Raw genomic sequence first — 24,142 nt, 5'->3', positions numbered from 1 at the left:
GTCTCAAAAATGGGCCAATCTTTACAGCGATTGCCCGTTACATTATAAGACGGGTGCCTTTTTTGAGGTTTTAAAACAGGACCATGAATTTTGACATATTTTGAAATAAACATACGTTTAGCAACGTTAAAATGAACCCAAATACGTTTTTCTCGGTTGTAGCTGTTTCTTCAGCTCAAGAGCAGATTTTCATTATAGTGACTTCATTTACCATACAAAAGCATATAAAATAGCCATATATACGTTCAGGTAAGATTCAAACATACGTTCTTCAACGATACAGTGCTCTTTCAGGTATTGCAAAACTGTTAACATAGAACCCACTTATATACACTACAGGCAATCCATGTATTATTTATTAAAATTATATAGTATAAATAAAGTAGGCAGTATTATAAAACATGTATGTGAATCATTCTATTGTGTATTCATGTTCAAGCAAATAGTGTCATTCTTGTTGTGTTTTAGCAACAATATGAACGTCGATAGACATAATAAATACGGTTGTGTACGTTACCGGATGAAGAGTCCTAACTTTTGCCAACATGCCCACAACATTCAAATACGTATTTTAAAAATAATCAATAATGACTAAGTTACAAGTCCGCAAAGGATATCATCTCTTAGTATCCTGTCCTCATTCCCTTAACCTCACTCCCACCACAGACAAACACACTTTACATATGCCACCAGTATTTATTTAGTAAACCTTGTGAAATATTCTTGTCAAAAAACACTTGCACTATCTCAGAATCATTTTACAGACATTTTCTTTGTGTAATCATCTACAAAAACAGTTCAGACATGCAATGTAACTCAGGTGAGCGATCTAGCATTGCTGCACATTACTTGGTCTGTAGGTTTGTTAGTCAGCTGCATTATTTTTTCTCAGATAAAAATTCAATGATACAAGTCCTGCTTGAACACAATATTCAGGGGTAAGTGATTATCTTGTCAAATACTTGTGAAAACCAGTCTCTAAATTATAGAATACATTTTGCTCAACAGAGAAAAGTCAAGAGGAAACAAAGATGTGTGCTGGATGTGTTCTGAATGCCTACATAAGATTTTGCAAAGAGAGATTAACCAGAGATCCACGCCCTTTTGAAGTATCTGTAGTATGCAAGGATGTTGAGTCCTTTGATGTACTAAAAACTGTTTTTGACAAATATGTGATGGAAGTAAGAATTGCTGAAGAAGTCAGTTCCGGTACAGATAAGACTACATCTTTAGGAGCAACAATTTGCTAGTCTGATGAGGTAAACAGTTATATGGATTATCTCCAGTTATTAGCTCACCTGAACCAAAGCAGAGGCGGATGAGTCAGTGTCCATTGTCTGGCATCCACAACTGGTTTGTCAACAATCTAGAAGTCGCATTCTTGATGGATCTGTAATGAAACTTTGTCAGAATGTTAATTGTACCCCCCCCCCCACCACTTCCGCCCCCCACTCCCCCACCACCACCTACCCAAACAATATACTGGATTCAGGTTGTTGATCTGTCCGTCCATGCATCCGTCTGTCTTGTCTGTCTGTCCTAATCACAATCTTGTGCACACCAACTGTCCTCAACCCCTTGACACAATTTAATGAAACTTCAACAAGTAATCAGTAACAACAGTAGTTAGACATGGTGCATGTTAGGTTCTTTCAGAAAAAAAAAAGAGTCTGCATATGCAATCTTGTGTGCCCCTAATCTCCTGAACCAATGCACACAATGTAATGAAACTTAACACAAGTGATCAGTAGTAACCCTAGTTGTGCATGGTGCATGTTAGATTCTTTCAGAAACAAGAGCTGTCACTATAAGTTACAAATGCCCCCGGAGCATGCCCAAGAATGCTACAGTTGTCTAAAAAAAATATGCCGGAACAGTTTAGGTATGAATCATTTTGTTACCTTGACCTTGACTTGAGCAACCCCTGTCATAAACGTGACACACCTCAATATGGTTAACATTTCAAATCCCTTGATAAATGTCAGAGTTATGGGCCAAACAAGAAACAGACCATGTAAACCTTTGACTTTTAAGTGTGACCTTGACCTTGGAGCTAGGGATCTGGGTCTTGCACATGACACATCGTCTCTTTATGGTAAATATTTATGCCAAGTTATTTTAAAATCCCTTGATGAATGGCAGAGTTATGAACCGGATACAAAACAGACACTGTCACCCTTTGACTTCTAAGTGTGACCTTGACCTTGGAGCTAGGGGTCTGGGTCTTGCCCATGACATGTCATCTCATTATGGTTAACATTTTTGCCAAGTTATTTCAAAATCCTTTCATGGATGGCAGCGTTACAGCCCAGACAAGGTTTTACACGCACATGCAGACAGTGCGATTTAAACTGAGTTATGGGACTTCATTACTTGTTACTATACTATATTCATACAGTTCGCATAATTATGCAATCTTGTGTACGTCAAATTGCAACATTGTGGTAGGGTACATTCATCACCTTCAGTGATAGCTCTAGTCTTGATGAAGTTTTAGACTATTTTGAAAATGGATCATCATCTGACTTCAAAAGTTAGATCATTAGGTCAAATCTTAAGATCATGTTAGATCTCCAGGAGATTATATTAATTAATTTACATACTATCTCCTACGTAGGACCTAGTATCTCCTACATAGGACTTAGTATCTCCTATGTAGGACTTGGTATTTCTTACGTAGGACGAATTAGTACCTCCTACATTGGACTTACTACCTCCTATGTGGGACATACTCCTACATAGGAGATACTAAGTCCTACGTCCTACATATGAGATACAAAGTCCTACACAGGAGATATTAAGTTCTACATAGGAGATGGTAAGTTGTATGTAAGCCTTATTGAAATCTCTTTGCTGGCACCAGGATGCTGCCATAGATCAGATAATTGATAAGAATTGAGTATTTTTATTTTGCAGGTTTGCTATCCAGATCCTTTTTATCTTGACAGGGTCACAGAGGAACTGGCTGCTAAAGGTGTTACGGAAAAAGATATCAAATAACTGTATATTTGACTGCAAGTTCGGTGATATATGGTGCATTCATACCTAACTTTCAAGTGTGATTACTTTCTGTGATATGTAGATAAATATATCCAATAAATTCTAGAATACATTATGTACATATTATGCATGTAACCAGATCTAATTCAAATCAGTTTTAGTGATTGAAATAGAGCATTGAAAATGCCCTTAGTACATACTGGCCTCATACCATTTAAACTTTTTTTATTACAATAATGTAAGATAAAGTCCAAAAAATTACAAGACATAGTGCCATAATGTTATCTTTCTGTAGTAATTACACATTTGTACACAACTAAACCTTCACTGATCTGTTTGAATATTTTCTGTATTAAGTCATACCCTGTTCATATAATTCTTTACTATAATTATCAAATAATGTCAGTAGGGATTAAATAATAATTGTCCTGCGAATTTCTGGAGAGACTATTGTTTTTGGCAGGTATGTCTGTCATCTTTTGGCACACATGCATTGCATAATAAGATGCAAAACAAAACTGTACATAATGCAGCTGTCAGCCAAGTCAGTTCCAGGTCAAGGATTCAGTATTTCTGGGCTGTTCTGTATGTTTTAAACCTATGACCAATTATTACATAACTTTGCATAAAAGTGTCCATAAAATTACTGATTTACAGAAAGTATTTTTCACACATTATATGATAGTTATGGTAGCATCATATATTGAATGCAGCTTCCACTGAGTAAAGGTCAAAGATGTGTTTTATTTTTAGCTCACTTGAGCACAAAGTGCTATTGTGATTACACTGTGTCCGTCATCCGTCCGTCATCAACAATTGAGTTTAAACGACATCTCCCCAAAAACCACTGAATGGATTTTGATAAAACTTGACTTGGATGTTCCTTGGAAGGTTCTCTACCAAAGGGGCCACAAGAGCTAAAAATAGAAAACTCTTCAAACATCATCTCCTAAAGCGATGGTTCAGTTTTGAAATAATTTCACACAAATGGTCCTTATGTCACTCTCTACTAAGATTGTTCAAATTATACAAATTTATCAAAAAATTGGCCACCCGGTGTCATGGTCACTTTTCCGTATATGTATATAGTGGAAATTTTAAAAATCTTGTGTGAAACTGCTGACCCGATTTTTATAATTTTACACAATGGTCCTTGTGTGACCCTCTACCAAGATTGTTCAAACTGTTTTGATCTTTCAAAAAACATGGCTGCCAGAGGGCATGATCACTTTTCACTATATGTATATAATGAAAACTTTAAAAATCTTGAGTGAAACTGCTAGCCTAATTTTAAAATAATTTCACACAGATGGTTCTTGTTTGACCCTCTACCAAGATTGTTCAAATTATTTTGATGTCAAAAAATGTGGCTGCCAGGGGCGGGGTCCTATTTCCCTACATGTATATAGTGGAGACTTAGAAAATATTATAGTATAAAAGTGTTAGCCTGATTTTAAAATAATTTCACACAAATTGTCCATGTGTGACCTTTTCAAATATTGTTCAAATGTTTCTGTTTTGTCAAAACACATGGTCGCCAGAGGGCGTGGTCACTTTACATCAACAATTTCTTTAAACAACATCTCTTCCAAAACCACTGAATGGATTTGATGAAATTTTAGCCCTCTTTCAAAGTTATTCAAATGGTTACAGTTCATTGGTCTTTTTGGTTAAAAATAGATTTTCAGCTATCAGACTTCAAAAACCTTTTTCTCCAGATCGAGCTTTGATAATTATGTTCCCCCCCTCACTCCCTACATTTATAGGAGTGATCAGTACCAAGCCTAGTTGTGCATATTGCTGGCATGTTCCGCTTTGCTGCACAAAATGGCCGCCAGAGCTCAAAATAGAAAAATCTTGTCCGGCATTTCACAAGTCAGACTGCTGGCTGGATTTAGATGAAACATTACAGAAGGGATCAGTACCAAGCCTAGTTGTGCCTATCGCTGGCATGTTTTGCTTTGCTGCACAAAATGGCCGCCAGAGCTCAATATAGAAAAATATTGTCTGGCTTTCATGGGTCAAACTGCTGGCTCACCAGGACTTCTACAAAACTTCACAGGAGTGATCAGTACCAAGCCTAGTTGTGAATATTGCCTGCACATTCTGCTTTGCTGCACAAAATGGCCACCAGAGCTAAAAATAGAAAAATATTGTCCGGCTTTCACAGGTCAAAATGCTGGCTGGATTTAGCCAAAACTTCACAGGACTGATCAGTACCAAAGGCTAGTTGTGTATATCACTGACACATTCCGCTTCGCTGCACAAAGGGCCGCCAGAGCTAAAGGTATACATAGGGGGAGACATATGTTTATGTGAAAAAAACATCTTCTAGTTTGGCATGTGGTATAGAAGAGTTTGACTCTCTACCTTACTTGTCCAAATTATTGCTCTAAGGTTGAAAATGACCATGCCCCTGTGTGTGATCGTGACATGTACTACCTATAGGTTTATATAATTATAAGAAACTTTCAAAACCTTCATCTGTGAATCAATAATAGCTAGAGCTAGTCTTGATATTTGGCGTGTGCTGTCAAAGTGGTACAGTCTATCGTAATTGTTCAAACTATTGCCCTAGGTTCAAAAATGTGTGTGGCATGTACTGTAAAATCAATTAATTTCGTGGGCATGAAATTTCGTGGTTTTGGTCAAAACAGCAATTTCGTGGGGATATGAATTTGTGGATTTCAATTTTTGAACATTGATTCAATGGGAATTTTACTTGTTCGTTGAGATTAAATTTTGTTGATTGACTCAACCACGAAATCCACGAAAATTAGCTCCCCACAAAAATTAATGATTTCACAGTATATGATATAGGAGAAATCTAATTAGTTATACAAACACACTTGAAACCGTATACACAGGTGAGCACTTTAGGGTCAATGACCCACTTGTTTAAAATGACTAGCTTGTTATTCATATGTTTCTATCAAAGACTCTTTCTAACTTGTTATCATGTATTCAGATTAAGTTAATAGTTATATTAAAGTATAGAACATAAATTTTATGTGTCATAATGTTCTGTTTATGTTGTATTTGTATATATGAAGTACAGCCAATTGCACAGGTTTGTTTTATAAACTGTGAAGTGACCATTTAGAAGTACATTTGTGAAAGAGTAATGTAGTGTTTATAAAATGAAAATTGTTCCTGAATGTCACATTTGAGTGATTTGGGTAATAGGAGCTATTCAAAAGCACACAGTATGTCCCGATGTCCGTGCTTTTAATATATTTTTAGGGGGAGGGGGGGGGGGGGGGGTCCCAATAATCCTTTTTATTGACACGGGGCCTCCTTGGCCGAGTGGTTAAGGTCAGTGACTTCAAATCACTTGCTCCTCAGTTTTGTCTTTTTAGTGACATTTTAGTGGTGTCATAATAAATCAACTAATTCAGAAAAAAGGATGTTTTAAAGGCATACGCTAGAGATGGGCGAAATTTCTCCCAATAATAGAATTTCTTCAAATGTGGGATATTGAAGGACAATTACCTAAGAAACAAAAATATGAAATAAATAGGTCCCCAGAATTGAAAAAGAGTTATCTGCCCTTGAAAATGGCATTTTCCCCAAATAATGCCGTTTTCAAGTCGGATAACTCTTTACAATACCTGTGACTGATTTTTGCTGTGATTTGTTATAAGTGTACCTTCTCAGTAACATTTTAAAGTATTTATGAATTTTACTGTTCCATTTTACCATTCATGGCATTTTGTCATTTTTAGCTCACTGGAGCCTTTGGCTCATAGTGAGCTTTTGTGACCGCTCAATGTCCATCATGTGTCGTCAGTCGTCCGTCGTGTGTCTGTCAACATTTTCTAAAAAAATCTTCTTGAAAACCACTGGGCAGAATTACACCAAACTTCACAGGAATGATCCTTGGGTGGTTCCCTTTCAAAATTATTCAAAGAATTGAATTCCATGCAGAACTCTGGTTGCAAAGCTTAAAAAATTTTCTTGTCCAAAACCGCAAGGTTAGAGCCTTGATATTTGACCTGTGACATTATCTAATGGTCCTCTATGAAAATTGTTCAAATCGTGCCTCAGTGGTGAAAAGAGGCCCTGCCCCGGGGGTCCCAAGTTTTACATAGACTTGTATAGGAAAAAAACTTTGAAAATCTTCTTGTCTGAAACCACAACACCTAGGCCTTTGATACATTTAGTATGAAGCATTGCCTTGTGGTCCTCTTCCAAAATTGTTCAAATTATGCCTCTGGGGTGAAAAGAGGCCCTGCCCTGGGTATCCCAAATTTAACATAGACTTATATAGGGGAAAAAAAAAATTTTTCTTTTCTGAAACTTCAAGGCATAGGCCTTTGATATTTGGTATGTAACATTACCTAGTGGATATCTAACGATGTTGTTCAAATTATGCCCCTGGGGTGAAAAGAGGCCCCGTCCTGGGGGTCACTTGTTAATATAATGAGTTATATAGGAATAAATACTTCAAAAATTATCAGATCATATTTCCTTGACTGTTTAATTATAATTACCTTATGACCCTAAGCGATTAGGAGTCACTTGACTGTGAATTTGACCTGCTGACCTACTTTCATGTTTTTTGAGATACAGCCTTGAAATTTGGATGACATGTACAGTTTTGCACACCAATCTTAAAACTGATTTTCAGTGACCATGAATATGACCTACTGACCTACTTTATAACATTTTAGTGTCAGTTTGCCATTTGAAACATGTGGCTCATATTACTCAGGTGAGCGATTCAGGGTTATCATGACCCTCTTGTTTGAATAAGAACTGCATGTAAACTAAGTGATTATACTGTGTTAGTTATGTTCAAAGCCACTTATTTTATATTTAAAGCATTACATGCTGTTGAATTTTCATGTTTTTATTGTGAAAATTTTCAGTTTTGTATTTATTTTGTGGAATGCACATTTTTTTTTTGATAGTCTTTTTATGAACAGAAAACTAATAATGAAGAATATTACACTGATTTTCACAGAACTTTTGAAATATCTTTTTATTTCTCAATGCAAGTTATTTCCTTGAAAAAAGAAGTATTTGCTATCTTATAGAATAGGTGACCACCATAGGAAATAGATTTGAATATTCAACCCCCATGTCACACTTTTGCTTCATTATTTTGAAAACAGTCCATATGTCTTATTGTGCAAACATGATTTTGCATATTATTGTGTAATTTTAGTGAAACAATTCTGTGATATTAACATTTATAAGTAGTTTGTGTATATTTTGGAGGTCCTTGAACTTGAGTTAGAAATGTTTTGTGTTGTCAGTTGTCTTGACTTTGATTCACTGACTGTGTTGTTATATTTTCTGGTCCTTGGGGATCATGGAGTCCACTAATGTGGTGCTAGGGGACGTGAGAGGTGTTGCACATTTCATTACCTTTTATGAACATAATCAAACCAAGTCTGCTGTTATTCTGCTTGATTGCATGCTATACTTTTTACAGATTTTATTGTCCATATCCAGGTTTTATTGCTGTAATTGAATAAGTATTTATCACAGCATTTTGCTGTACAATGAAAACTGTAATCCTTCATTTAGGTATAGAGATGTTAGGAACTTGAGTGTTACATTTTGTTATTCTTGTCTTTGCCATGAATTTGTTACTTGTATTTTATTTTCAGTTTCATTGTTTATTGTATTGATTAGTTTTATATTTTATTGATTGAATTGTGAAGTGAGCTGGAAGCAGCTGAAGTTATATACAGCTAAAACTCTCGACTACCAAGGGACCAAGCGCTTTACTTTGAGATAACGAAAAGTTGTTATCAGAATGGTACTTGGTGTAGGTGTTTCTCATTAAATTAATTGCTTTTTATAAAGCCACCTTTGCATGTTCTTGAATATACATTAATAATGTAACATTATATATACTCTGTGAGAGTACTAAGTGATTTTGTTCATGTTATCATGGCTTTAACTGTGGTTTATGTCACATCTTTACTACATATCTTTTGTATATAGGTAACAAATATTTTCTTCATCATATCAAAGGTTCAACACATAGAAATCAAAGTGGTTGGAGGTCAAGTTTCCCTCGTCACATCTGAAGGCACAGTATGTTGCCTTAGTAGAAACAGTCAAAACTTTGAGATAGAATTTTCCTGATATTGAGTCTCTACTGTATGAATCATTATGGTGAAAGATAAAAATAATTGTGACAGCAGAATAAACTGAAAGATGACAATATGATATTTTAGCTAAATGTTTTACATCAATTCATTATATTCAGGATTTAGAAAATTCTTAACATTTTTAAACTATTATATAACCTACACTAAGGAAAGCACTGTAAGTCCACTCCACTATTAATTAAGGCTCTTTCTAGTTCATCCGAACAAAAACATCTTGGACAATTAAGTTTTATAACAGGCAAACTTTCTCAAATAATATAGGATGTGTTGTGAGAACCACTTTCAAAGAGATTTCAAATGAATGGGACTTCATTCACATTATCTTTATGAATTGTTATTTTTTAGCTCACCTGTCACAAAGTGACAAGGTGAGCTTTTGTGATCGCGCGTCGTCCGTCCGTCCGTCCGTGCGTGCGTCCGTAAACTTTTGCTTGTGACCACTCTAGAGGTCACATTTTTCATGGGATCTTTATGAAAGTTGGTCTGAATGTTCATCTTGATGATATCTAGGTCAAGTTCGAAACTGGGTCACGTGCCATCAAAAACTAGGTCAGTAGGTCTAAAAATAGAAAAACCTTGTGACCTCTCTAGAGGCCATATATTTCAAAAGATCTTCATGAAAATTGGTCAGAATGTTAACCTTGATGATATCTAGGCCAAGTTCGAAACTGGGTCATGTGCCGTCAAAAACTAGGTCAGTATGTCTAAAAATAGAAAAACCTTGTGACCTCTCTATAGGCCATATGTTTCATAAGATCTTCATGAACATTGGTCAGAACGTTCACCTTGATGATATCTAGGTCAAGTTCGAAACTGGGTCACGTGCTTTCAAAAACTAGGTCAGTAGGTCAAATAATAGAAAAACCTTGTGACCTCTCTAAAGGCCATATTTTTAATGGGATCTGTATAAAATTTGGTCTGAATGTTCACGTTGATGATATCTTGGTCAAGTTCGAAACTGGGTCATGTGTGGTCAAAAACTAGGTCAGTAGGTCTAAAAATAGAAAAACCTTGTGACCTCTCTAGAGGCCATATATTTCATGAGATCTTCATGAAAATTGGTTAGAATGTTCACCTTGATAATATCTAGGTCAAGTTCGAAAGTGGGTCACGTGGCTCAAAAACTAGGTCAGTAGGTCAAATAATAGAAAAACCTTGTGACCTCTCTAGAGGCCATATTTTTCATGGGATCTGTATAAAAATTGGTCTGAATGTTCATCATAATGATATCTAGGTCAAGTTCGAAAATGGGTCATATGCGGTCAAAAACTAGGTCAGTAGGTCTAAAAATAGAAAAACCTTGTGACCTCTCTAGAGGCCATACTTGTGAATGGATGTCTATAAAAATTGGTCAGAATGTTCACCTTGATGATATCTAGGTCAAGTTTGAAACTGGGTCACATGCCTTAAAAAACTAGGTCAGTAGGTCAAATAATAAAAAACCTTGTGACCTCTCTAGAGGCCATACTTTTCATGGGATCTGTATGAAAGTTGGTCTGAATGTTCATCTTGATGATATCTAGGTCAAGTTTGAAACTGGGTCAACTGCGGTCAGAAACTAGGTCAGTAGGTCTAAAATGATTAAAACCTTTTGACCTCTCTAGAGGCCATATTTTTCAATGGATCTTTATGAAAATTGATCTGAATGTTCACCTTGATGATATCTAGGTCAGTTTCAAAACTGGGTCACGTGGCCAGTAGGTATAAAATAGAAAAAAACCTTGTGACCTCTTTAGGGCCATACTTTCCTGAGATCTTCATTTAAAATTGGTCAGAATGTTCATCTTGATGATATCTAGGTCAAGTTCGAAACTGGTGTCACGTGCCATCAAAAACTAGGTCAGTAGGTCTAAAAATAGAAAAACCTTGTGACTCTCTAGAGGCCATATATTTCAAAATATTCATGAAAATTGGTCAGAATGTTTACCTTGATGATATCTAGGTCCAAGTTCGAAACTGGGTCATGTGCCCTCAAAAACTAGGTCAGTAGGTCTAAAAATAGAAAAACCTTGTGACCTCTCTAGAGGCCATATATTTCATAAGATCTTCATGAAAATTGGTCAGAACGTTCACCGCGATGATATCTAGGTCAAGTTCGAAACTGGGTCACGTGCTTTCAAAAACTAGATCAGTAGGTCAAATAATAGAAAAACCTTGTGACCTCTCTAAAGGCCATATTTTTCATTAGATCTGTATGAAAGTTGGTCTGAATGTTCATCTTGATGATATCTAGGTCAAGTTCGAAACTGGGTCACATGCGGTCAAAAACTAGGGCAGTAGGTCTAAAAATAGAAAAACCTTGTGACCTCTCTAGAGGCCATATATTTCATGAGATCTTCATGAAAATTAGAACGTTCACCTTGATGATATATAGGTCAAGTTCGAAAGTGGGGTCACGTGGCTTTAAAAACTAGGTCAGTAGGTCAAATAATAGAAAAACCTTGTGACCTCTCTAGAGGCCATATTTTTCATGAGATCTGTATAAAATTGGTCTGAATGTTCATCAAAGATATCTAGGTCAAGTTCGAAAATGGGTCATATGCGAGTCAAAAACTAGGTCAGTAGGTCTAAAAAAGAAAAAACCTTGTGACCTTTCTAGAGGCCATACTTGTAATGGATTCTATAAAAATTGGTCAGAATGTTTCACCTTGATGATATCTAGGTCAAGTTTGAAACTGGGTCACATGCCTTAAAAAACTAGGTCAGTAGTCAAATAATAAAAAAACCTTGTGACCTCTCTGAGGCCATACTTTTCATGAGATCTGTATGAAATTGGTCTGAATGTTCACCTTGATGATATCTAGGTCAAGTTTGAAACTGGGTCAACTGCGTTCAGAAACTAGGTCAGTAGGTCTAAAAGATTAAAAAACCTTTTGACCTCTCTAGAGGCCATATTTTTCAATGGATCTTTATGAAAATTGATCTGAATGTTCACCTTGATGATATCTAGGTCAGTTTCAAAACTGGGTCACGTGGCCAGTAGGTATAAAAATAGAAAAACCTTGTGACCTCTTTAGAGGCCATACTTTCCATGAGATCTTCATGAAAATTGGTCAGAATGTTCATCTTGATGATATCTAGGTCAAGTTCGAAACTGGGTCACGTGCCATCAAAAACTAGGTCAGTAGGTCTAAAAATAGAAAAACCTTGTGACCTCTCTAGAGGCCATATATTTCAAAAGATATTCATGAAAATTGGTCAGAATGTTTACCTTGATGATATCTAGGTCAAGTTCGAAACTGGGTCATGTGCCCTCAAAAACTAGGTCAGTAGGTCTAAAAATAGAAAAACCTTGTGACCTCTCTAGAGGCCATATATTTCATAAGATCTTCATGAAAATTGGTCAGAACGTTCACCGCGATGATATCTAGGTCAAGTTCGAAACTGGGTCACGTGCTTTCAAAAACTAGATCAGTAGGTCAAATAATAGAAAAACCTTGTGACCTCTCTAAAGGCCATATTTTTCATTAGATCTGTATGAAAGTTGGTCTGAATGTTCATCTTGATGATATCTTGGTCAAGTTCGAAACTGGGTCACATGCGGTCAAAAACTAGGTCAGTAGGTCTAAAAATAGAAAAACCTTGTGACCTCTCTAGAGGCCATATATTTCATGAGATCTTCATGAAAATTAGAACGTTCACCTTGATGATATATAGGTCAAGTTCGAAAGTGGGTCACGTGCCTTCAAAAACTAGGTCAGTAGGTCAAATAATAGAAAAACCTTGTGACCTCTCTAGAGGCCACATTTTTCATGAGATCTGTATGAAAGTTGGTCTGAATGTTCATCTTAAAGATATCTAGGTCAAGTTCGAAACTGGGTCATGTGCCATCAAAAACTAGGTCAGTAGGTCTAAAAAAAGAAAAACCTTGTGACCTTTCTAGTGGCCATATATTTCAAAAGATCTTCATGAAAATTGGTCAGAATGTTTACCTTGATGATATCTAGGTCAAGTTTGAAACTGGGTCATGTGCCGTCAAAAACTAGGTCAGTATGTCTAAAAATAGAAAAACCTTGTGACCTCTCTGTAGGCCATATGTTTCATAAGATCTTCATGAACATTGGTCAGAACGTTCACCTTGATGATATCTAGGTCAAGTTCGAAACTGGGTCACGTGCTTTCAAAAACTAGGTCAGTAGGTCAAATAATAGAAAAACCTTGTGACCTCTCTAAAGGCCATATTTTTAATGGGATCTGTATAAAATTTGGTCTGAATGTTCATGTTGATGATATCTTGGTCAAGTTCGAAACTGGGTCATGTGTGGTCAAAAACTAGGTCAGTAGGTCTAAAAATAGAAAAACCTTGTGACCTCTCTAGAGGCCATATATTTCATGAGATCTTCATGAAAATTGGTTAGAATTCACCTTGATGATATCTAGGTCAAGTTCGAAAGTGGGTCACGTGCCGTCAAAAACTAGGTCAGTAGGTCAAATAATAGAAAAACCTTGTGACCTCTCTAGAGGCCATATTTTTCATGGGATCTGTATAAAAGTTGGTCTGAATGTTCATCATAATGATATCTAGGTCAAGTTCGAAAATGGGTCATGTGCGGTCAAAAACTAGGTCAGTAGGTCTAAAAATAGAAAAACCTTGTGACCTCTCTAGAGGCCATACTTGTGAATGGATGTCTATAAAAATTGGTCAGAATGTTCACCTTGATGATATCTAGGTCAAGTTTGAAACTGGGTCACATGCCTTAAAAAACTAGGTCAAATAATAAAAAACCTTGTGACCTCTCTAGAGGCCATACTTTTCATGGGATCTGTATGAAAGTTGGTCTGAATGTTCATCTTGATGATATCTAGGTCAAGTTTGAAACTGGGTCAACTGCGGTCAGAAACTAGGTCAGTAGGTCTAAAATGATTAAAATCTTTTGACCTCTCTAGAGGCCATATTTTTCAATGGATCTTTATGAAAATTGATCTGAATGTTCACCTTGATGATATCTAGGTCAGTTTCAAAACTGGGTCACGTGGCCAGTAGGTATAAAAATAGAAAAACCTTGTGACCTCTCTAGAGGCCATACTTTTCATGAGATCTTCATGAAAATTAGTGAGAATGTTCACCTTGATGATATCTAGGTAAAATTCAAAACAGGGTCACGTACCTTCGAAAACTAGGTCAATAGGTCAGATAATAGAAAAACCTTGGGACCTCTCTAGAGACCATATTTTTCAATGGATCTTCATGAAAACTAATCAGAATTTTTATCTTGGTAACATCTAGGTCAAGTTCAAAACTGGGTCACATGAGTTCAAAAACTAGGTCACTATGTCAAATAATAGAGAAAAAAAACGACGTCATACTCAAAACTGGGTCATGTGGGAAGAGGTGAGCGATTCAGGACCATCATGGTCCTCTTGTTTAATTTTAAGACTCCATCAAGGTGTCAGCCACTCAACCTTGGTGTCATGGGTTTGAGCCCCACTCAAGTTTTTCATTTAAGTCTGCATGGCCAGTGGACAGAAGGTTCAGGATGAGCTATCAGTATATAGATGGTCGGGCATTGGTCATCCACAGTCGTACTTAAATATCTTCTCCATTGAAACTACTGGTCAGAATTACACCTAACATTGTCTGTAGTATCCTTTCAGGGTTCTCAAGTTTGTTCAGATGGTTATGCTTGACTCATTTAGTTTATACATAATTTATTTTAGGTCGATTGTGAAGGAAGTTCTACAACTTATATTAATCACTCTCGACACCTCATTCCAGATGGAATCCATTGCCACGAGGGTATGAGAGAAGAGGCCAGTTACTCTCTTTTAATGGTACCATTTTTCACGTCTTTGGTATGACGCGGTCAGGGATCCAAAGTACGACCTCTCACACCTTATTTCTAGACCTTATTTCTGAATAAGTTTGATGACTGATTTCAGGTAGGACTGAGACAATTACCCGGTTAATCGGATCCGATTCGATTACAAGGCGAAACCGGTTTCAATTTTGCAAAACCGCTAATCCCTCTCAAACAATAAACATCACAAATTATACATTTCTTTGACTAGCACATAGATCTGCTGTATATTTTCGCTAAAACACATTAAACATAGTCAATAGTCTCGGATTCGCCCGTCATGTTTTGTGGAAAATAAAATACACCACAATATGACTTATTTATTAATAATCAAATTGTTCGCAAAGGTTAAAGTTCGTAAGTTCTTAATGTAATCAGCTGCTGGAAGTAGTCGTCAGGAAAGAAAAGAGCATTTTCAATATGGCGGCCGATTAACCGGTTCAGTTCGATTTCATACAAAAGATGAACCTGTTTCAAAAATTTGAAATCGTCCCAGCCCTAATTTCAAGGGCTACAAGAGCTGAAAATAGAAAAACCTTAAATCAACTGCATGATTTAGAGGTAAAGATGAACCTTTAACTTTTAAAGAAATTATAGATGTCCTCAAACTTATTCAGAAATAAGGTCTAAACAGTTGAACTTAGGCCAATTTAGGCCTCTTGTTCAGGGTGTTGTCAAAGTTAAAGATAACAAGAGCGCCGCCAAGCGGGGCAATATACGCCCGAAGGCTTACATCATAGGATGGGAGCAAAATTTTAAGAACTTGACTGTTGAAGCCCCAAAGGACTGGAACAGCAAATGGAAAACTTCAAAAAAAAACATTCAAAGTCTACAAAAAAATCATTATCAGGTACAGGTATGTAAAAATACACCTTAAAATTGGAGGTACCATCCACGTTGTACCACAGAAAAGTGGTCTCGGTTTTTCCCTACAGCCAATAATAAAAAAGTTTGAAAATAAGCTATTTATAGTAACATAAAAGGGAAGTAAGTACAAAAAAAGAGATCTGCCAAATAAAAACAAGAGCACTGCAATGCAGAGCAATATACACAAAGCAAAGTCATATATGACCTTTGACCCTTAAGTGTGACCTTGACCTTGAAGCGAGTCATCCGGAACATGCGCTCTGCACATCGTTGCAATGTGGTGAACATTTCTGCCAAGTTTCTTTGAAATCCTTCCAGCAGTTCAAGAGTTACAGAGCAGACACGAAACAAACTGATATGACTTTTGACCCCTAAGTGTGACCTTGACCTTGAAGCAAGTCATCCGGAACATGCGCTCTGCACGTCGTCTTGGTGTGGTGAACATTTGTGTCAAGTTTCTTTGAAATCCTTCAAGGGGTTCAAGAGTTACAGAGCAGACACGAAACAAACTGATATGACCTTTGACTCCTAAGTGTGACCTTGACCTTGAAGCGAGACATCCAAAACATGCGTTCTCTGCACATCGTCTGGGTGTGGTGAACATTTGTGTAAAGTTTCCTTGAAATCCTTCAAGGGGTTCAAGAGTTACAGAGCGGACACGAAATTGCTAACGGACAGACTGACTGACGGACGGACAGACGGACACCAGCGTCATAACATAATACGTCCCTTCGGGCGTATAAAAAGAAGCTATTAAACAACTTTTGATATACTACTTCATAAGGCTTGGTATGTAGCATCATTGGTTCTCTCAGATTTCATCTAAGGGTTCTATTTTGTCACTTTTAGGGGTCACAAGAACTAGAAAAATATTTTTAAAATATATTTTCTCATGAACCAATAGATGGATCTTCACAAGTCTTACTTAGTCTACTAGCATACATCAGATCTGTGTCACCTTTTTTGTTGAAATAATTTTGCTTGGCCCATTTTAGGGGCAGTGAAAACTAAAACTAGGAAATCTTTTAACAAATTATTAAGATTAACAGTGTCTTTCCATGAACTGTTTAATGCATCAAGACGAAATGTATTCTGTAACATGTTCAGTAGCATCTTTATTTGATCTCTCAAATTTTCTAATTGGTCTGTTTTGGCCCCTTTGAGAGGTCCCTAGAGCTAAAATTAGATTATAAATCTTCTCTCTTGAAGTATTTGATGTGATTGGTCTTCACCTAACTTCTCTGACATTTGTTCAAATGGTTCTGCTTGGCTGCTTTTAGGGGTTGCCAAATTTAAAAGGTAGACAATCTTTTAATCTGTTTTAATGAACTGCTTAAGGGATTATTACCAAACTAGATCAGGAGCACGGTCTAAATGTCATGGTCCTCCACCACAGGTAAGCGATTTAGGTCCATGTTGGGCTCATGTTAGCTAAAAGGGAGCCAAAGTGCTCAAGTTGAGCTTTTGTTTTTGTTGCTTTTCTGATCATATGTGGTTTTGTGTCGTTAATTTATTTTACCGTTAATATTGTAAAGTCAGAGTTTTTGATAGAATGTTTCCTTCAGTAAAATCTCTGACAAGTTCAAAACTGGGATCAAAATCTAATTAAGCCACAGGCTCAGATCAAAGAAAAACAATTTTAACACCTAATTAGGTGTTAGGATATCTGGTACATTGTATAAGAACGATGTAAGATGAGCGATACTGGGCCTTCAGGGTGCTCTTGTTGAATGGCTTTAGCCTCAATATTTTTAAAACAGACAGAAACCATTCCACAGACAAGTAAGATTCAGCTAATGTGGTAATTTGCTTTCCAGTTAAATGCAAAAATGCTATCTCAGCATTTAGATAAACATGTTATTATGAACAAAATTTTTGTCTTAAAATGTGGGAGTTATGTTCCTTTTATTAAATTATACAGAAGTAGCCTGTTAAATGTTTTCTAAAATTTTATTTGTTATATTTTAACAAATTTCCAACTATAATTTTTCTTAAATTCCACAAAGTTACTAATTAGTTTAAAACACAAAGTTTCCGTTAAAATTAATAACACAGAGTTGATCATTTGTTCACAAAGTAAATGTAACCTTATTAACACAAGGTGTATCTATATTTTTTCTTTTGAAAGTCAGGTTTATATACCTTCTTTGTATTTGACTTCGCAAAGAATATGTCACTTTTGGCAATTATCAAACAATAAACAATCTGATTAGATATAAAACCTGAAAGTCTTTGATGATAAAACTAATACCTAAAGCTATTAAATAAAGATCTTCAGATAAATATCATTGAAAACTTTTTAAAGAGACTGGACAAAAGTTAAGACAAATGAAAAGTTTGATACAAAACACAGTATGTTCATTTTTGTTTTTACATATGTTACAGTATATGAGCAGTGCCATGAGAAAAACAACATAGTGACTTTGTGACCAGCATGGATCCAGACCAGCCTGCGCATCCACGCAGTCTGGTCAGGATCCATGCTGTTCGCTAACAGTTTCTCTAATTGCAGTAGGCTTTAAAAGCGAACAGCATGGATCCTGACCAGACTACGTGGATGCGCAGGCTGGTCTGGATCCATGCTGGTGGCAAACCTACTATGTTGGTTTTCTCATGGCTTGGCTCATATGATGTTCTGTAATAGAAAATTATGCATCATAACTATAATATTTTCAAATGTCTGAAATTCACACAGTAAATTAGTATAATCCTCCTTATATTATGGGGTGTTTATTTGACCAGATAGACTGTGGTACTTTTTCACATATCTTAAGTCTTATGCATGTAAACAATTACACAATTTGTTTTTTCATTGTAGTTGTTTTTACATAAGGCCTAAAAAAATTCTTTGTTTCCAGTAACATGCTAAAAAAAATTAGGGTAGGTATGTTGGAATATTTTTTTTAGCTCACCTGAGCACGAAGTGCTCAAAGGTGAGCTTTTGTGATCGCCCTGTGTCCGTCGTCATCGTCGTCGTCAACAATTTGACTGTTAACACTCTAGAGGTCACAAATTTGAGCCAATCTTAATGAAACTTGGTCAGAATGTTACCCTCAATGAAGTCTTGGACGAGTTCGATATTGGGTCATCTGGGGTCAAAAACTAGGTCACCAGGTCAAATCAAAGGAAAAGCTTGTTAACACTCTAGAGGTCACAATTTTGGCCCAATCTTAATGAAACTTGGTCAGAATGTTACCCTCAATAAAATCTTGGACGAGTTCGATATTGAGTCATCTGGGTTTAAAAACTAGGTCACCAGGTCATATCAAAGGAAAAGCTTGTTAACACTCTAAAGGATACATTTTTGGCCCAATCTTAATGAAACTTGGTCAGAATGTAACCCTCAGTAAAATCTTGGACTAGTTCGATATTGGGTCATCTGGGGTCAAAAAACTAGGTCACCAGGTCATATCAAAGGAAAAGCTTGTTAACACTGTAGAGGCCACATTCATGACTGTATCTTCATGAAACTTGGTCAGAATGTTAATCTTGATGATCTCAAGGTCCAGTTTAAATCTGGGTCATGTAGGATCAAAAACAAGGTCACCAGGTCAAATCAAAGGAAAAGCTAGTTTACACTGTAGAGGCTCCATTTATGACGATATCTTAATGAAACTTGGTCAGAATGTTAGTCTTGAGGCTGTATAGGTCAGGTTCTAATCTGGGTATGGTGGGGTCAAAAACTAGGTCACTAGGTCAAATCAAAGGAAAAGCTTGTAAACACTAGAGGCCACATTTATGACTGTTAATCTTGATAATCTTTAGGTAAAGTTCAAACCTAGGTCATGTCAGCTCAAAAACTAGGTCACCGAGTCAAATCAAAGGTAAAGCTTGTTAACACTGTAGAGGCCACATTTATGACTGAATCTTTATGAAACTTGGTCAAAATGGTAATCTTGATATTCTCAAGGTCCAGTTTGAATCTGGGTCATGTAGGATCAAAAACTAGATCAGATCAAATCAAAGGAAAAGCTAGTTTACACTGTAGAGGCCACATTTATGACAATATCTTAATGAAACTAGGTCAGAATGTTAATCTTGATGATCTATAGGTCAAATTCAAATCTGAGTCAGGTGGGGTCAAAAACTAGGTCACTAGGGCAAACCGAAGGAAAAGCTTGTTAACAGTGTAGGAGCCACATAAATTTTATGACTGTATCTTCATGAAACTTGGTCAGAATGGTAATCTTGATGATTTCAAGGTCCAGTTTGAATCTGGGTCATGTCGGGTCAAAAAATAGGTCACTAGGTCAAATTAAAAGAAAAGCTAGTTTACACTTTAGAGGCCACATTGATACCATATCTTATTGAAACTTGGTCAGAATGTTAATCTTGATGGTCTTTAGGTCAGTAGGTCAGGTGAGCGATACAGGGCCTTCATGACCCTCTTGTTTTGAAATTTTATTTATTAAGCAAGACTTTTCGGAAATTATTTTTATGTCAAAAAATGAATACAAATAAGGGGGTTATGCCTTTAAAGCATCAGTAAGTTGATTTCTAACATCACTGGCCATGTTTAAAGCATAAAAAGTGCAGTTTTGCAACTTTTTGTTAAAAAGTTGAAAAAAATATTCTCCAAAGCCATAAAACATTTTAGGGTCAGGCCAAAAGTTTAGGGTAGGTCGGGATACTGGAAACAATTTTTTTTACGCCTTAGTGGCTTATAAAGAGAATGCCTTTTGTACAAGACTACACCATAATTTACATTTTCTACACATTTTAATGAAAATTGATACATGAAAGTATGATTGTTAATTTACTGAATAAAACTTTAGAAGTGTTTAGAAATTTTATTGTTATTTTATTTATTTTACTTTATTTTATAAAGCTCGCATGAGCTTTAATTAGCATACAAGTATAGGTGCATGATCCATCAGCCAAATTGTTTAACATTTAAACATCATGTTTCTTTGAACTATACTTGCCAGTATTTTACCAAACTATTATACCTCTCATGCACTCGATGGCTCTTCACCAGAGATGGTCAGTGTCGTCCTTGCATGGACCTCTCAATTTTGTTCTGCTTGACCATTTTAGGGGCCACTAGAGTAAAAGATTGAAAATCCTTCCAACAACATGAACCATTTGATGGATCCTCAACAGACTTGGTCTGTAGCATTGAATTTCTTAGATTGTTCTTACCATTTTTTTTTTTCAAACTGATTTGCTTGACCTCTATTACATCTCAAGGCAGCAAGAAGTTGTCACAGAAAACCTTCCAACAACCTCTTCAAATGAACTGCTTCAGGAATCATCACCAAAATGTGGTATGTTGCATTTATGTCTATGGTCCTATCACAGTTTTGTTGATTTGGTTTGTGCTCAGTCTCTTTTTTTCCCTCAGAGCTGAAAATAGGAAATCATTTAACTCCTTTTAGTGGCCATCAGAGCTATAAAAAAGAAAACCACCTTTTATCCACCGCTAAAGGTGGAGGCATGATAGTTTTGGTGTTGTCCGTCCTAGCCATATTGTTGTTGTTGTTACTGCCAGTTGTACCAGTATATATATAATATTTCTATTATAATACAGAGACAAAAAAATCAGACAAGTCTGCATCCGCAAGGCTGTGCTCTTGTTTATTCTAAATTGCACCCAAATCACACACTTTTACTGTAAAATATACCCAATCTCACCTTTAGCAATTTTTAGGCTGTTAATATGCATTTTTAGAAAAAAAATACACCCTAAGCAGTGAAATTGAAATATTTATAGTTATTCTACACTTTCCCTGCAAAATTGAACTGAAATTGTCATTTTCTATCATTATCTGACCAAACTAGCTAATTTACAGCCACTTCTAAACAAGTTTCAATTTTTAACCCTGCTCAACTTATTGGGACCAGTAATATACAATGTCATTATACAGGTAAAACACAAAGTAGTGGGTCTGTGGTCTGCATTACTACTTGCCTAAATTATGCCCTAATGCTAAGAATGATAAATTTTCTTCCATTGTTTTAAGAAGGCCGATGTGTTGTGAACTAAAATGAAAACATCAGAATGATTTCTCAAGGAAATATTCCCTCCAAGCAACAGCCACCTCCTTTACAATAGCCAAGTTGATCTTATCTCGTTATTGTTTGGATGTTAAATGTTTAAGAAGCTTGCCATTCTGTATCTTAAATTTGCCAACAGCCGCACAAATACATGTTGGGAATACTATTGTTTTACTTTCAACAAAGCTTAATGGTCCCAACAAACATTCCTTGAGAACCTAGTGTCATTAAGTATACAGATTGTTGGGTCCTACGAATGAGACTTAGGATTGTGGTGCTAGACTGATGCAAGTTACAGCCAACCATTGCAAAAATACATGCATACAGGTCACCTTGCAGGCTGTATGGAAAGTAAAGGAATTTTTAGCTCACCTGAGCGATCAGCTGAGTTTTTCTGAATGCTCGATGTCCGGCGTTTGTCGTCTGGAGTCCGTCAACATTTAGCTTGTGTATGCGATAGAGGCTGTATTTTTCAACTGATCTTCATGAAATTTGGTCAGAATGATGACCTTGATAAAATCTAGGCCAAATTTGAAAATGGGTCATCTGGGGTCAAAAACTAGGTCACTAGGTCAAATCAAGGAAAAACCTTGTGTATGCAATAGAGGCTGTATTTTTCAATTGATCTTCATGAATTTTAGTCAGAATGATAACCTTGATAAAATCTAGGGCAGGTTGGAATATTGGTCATCTGAGGTCAAAAACTAGGTCACTAGGTCAAATCAAAGAAAAACCTTGTGTATGTGAGAGAGGCTGTATTTTTCAATTGATCTTCATGAAATTTGGTCTGAATGATTCAATTGATAAAGTCTAGGTCAAGTTAGATGATAGGTCATCTGGGGTCAAAAACTAGGTCACTAGGTCAAATCAAAGAAAAACCTTGTGTATGTGATAAAGGCTGTATTTTTCAATTGATCTTCATGAAATTTTGTCAGTATGATTGCCTTGATGAAATTAATCTAGGTCAAGTTTGAATATGGGTCATCTATGGTCAAAAAGTAGGTCACTAGGTCAACTCAAAGAAAAACCCTGTGTGTGCGATAGAAGCTGTAATTTTCAAGTGATCTTCATAAAATTTGGTCAGAATGATTGCCTTGATGAAATCTAAGTCAAATTTGAATATGGGTCATCTGGCTTCAAAAACTAGGTCATTAGGTCCTATCAAATAAAATACCTGTTTAAACTCAAGAGACCACATTTTTGGTCCAATTCTAATGAAAATTGGCCAGAATATTTGTTTCCATGAAATCCCTAGGTCAAACATGTTTGCACTGTTATAGTGTGTTTCTCAGGAGAGCGACCTAGGGCCATCTTGGCCCTCTTGTTTCATATTAACATCATCTGGAAAGTTTTTTTGTATTGTTTTGGGTTTAACACCATTTTTCAGCAGTATTTCAGTTATGTAACGGCAGACATTTAACTTTACCGGTGTTCCTGGATTCTGTACCGGTACAAACCTGTTCTCTGCAAGTAACTGCCAACTTCCCCACCTCTGAATCAGAGGTGGAGGAAGGATTTCAGACACAATTTCTTTTTTCAATCATCACAGATTTGAATTTTGCCAGGCTTGGATCACACGAGGTGCGCAAGCTAACTATAAACTCCTCTGAAGCAAATAATTTACAGGGTAGTGAAAGTTTCCCAAATACAGGCATGTGATAGGGAAGTGGATTGGTCCCATGAGCAATACAGATTTTATTTTCCGTCTGTTCATATTTTCCATGGAATACAAGTTGTATTTTATACAGATTTATTCAGGAATATGATAAAGATATACACTAGAGCTGCTTTTGAGAAAAGCACGTCTCCCACAACTGCCTGATCATCTGAATAGTAAGTCCGTCTTTATATACTGTTTACTCACAGAAAATATACCTTTGATAGTTTTGGAGTAAGAGGCCTATCGGATAAGTGTTGCAGTAAGCGGCCTATCGGTAATTCAAGGGCCATAATTGTGAAGTGCTTAGGCCAATTTGGCTAGTTATCAAACTTAGCTGAGGACTTATTGACAAACACATTTTGTTCAAGTTTGGTGGAGATCGGATAAGAATGTTCGACTCAAGAGTGTCGACAAGAGATGTGACTAACCGATGGACACACAGACAGACAAGAGTAAATCAATATGTCTCCCACCACACAAGTCTCCCACCATACAGTGGTGTGGGAGACATAATTAAATATTGGGTATACACCTTGTGGTATATATCTGGACCATAGAGACCCACTTGCTTCTCGTCTTTTTCTTATTTTCAAAAGAGGAGCTAATCAAAAACACATTCATATTACAAACTATTTATTTTGAACTGCAAACAAAGAATTTTTTTATTATACAAGGGGTGTTAAAATTTGCTA

The 24,142-nt window shown here is 36.3% G+C and overlaps 1 long non-coding RNA gene across 1 annotated transcript; it reads left to right on the top strand.

Moving 5' to 3' along the window:
* Window positions 1–918: 918 nt before the first annotated feature.
* On the top strand, window positions 919–9,755 carry LOC128554369 (uncharacterized). The gene is made up of 2 exons (XR_008369584.1): window positions 919–1,259; window positions 2,917–9,755. It is a non-coding gene; the product is annotated as an uncharacterized LOC128554369 (long non-coding RNA).
* Window positions 9,756–24,142: the final 14,387 nt, after the last annotated feature.

The sequence above is a fragment of the Mercenaria mercenaria genome, unplaced genomic scaffold (genome assembly GCF_021730395.1).
Source record: "Mercenaria mercenaria strain notata unplaced genomic scaffold, MADL_Memer_1 contig_4978, whole genome shotgun sequence".
In the NCBI taxonomy this organism is placed as follows: Eukaryota; Metazoa; Mollusca; class Bivalvia; order Venerida; family Veneridae; genus Mercenaria; species Mercenaria mercenaria.
Note: the sequence above shows the minus strand (reverse complement) of the source record. Positions and strands in the feature narration are given on the sequence as shown.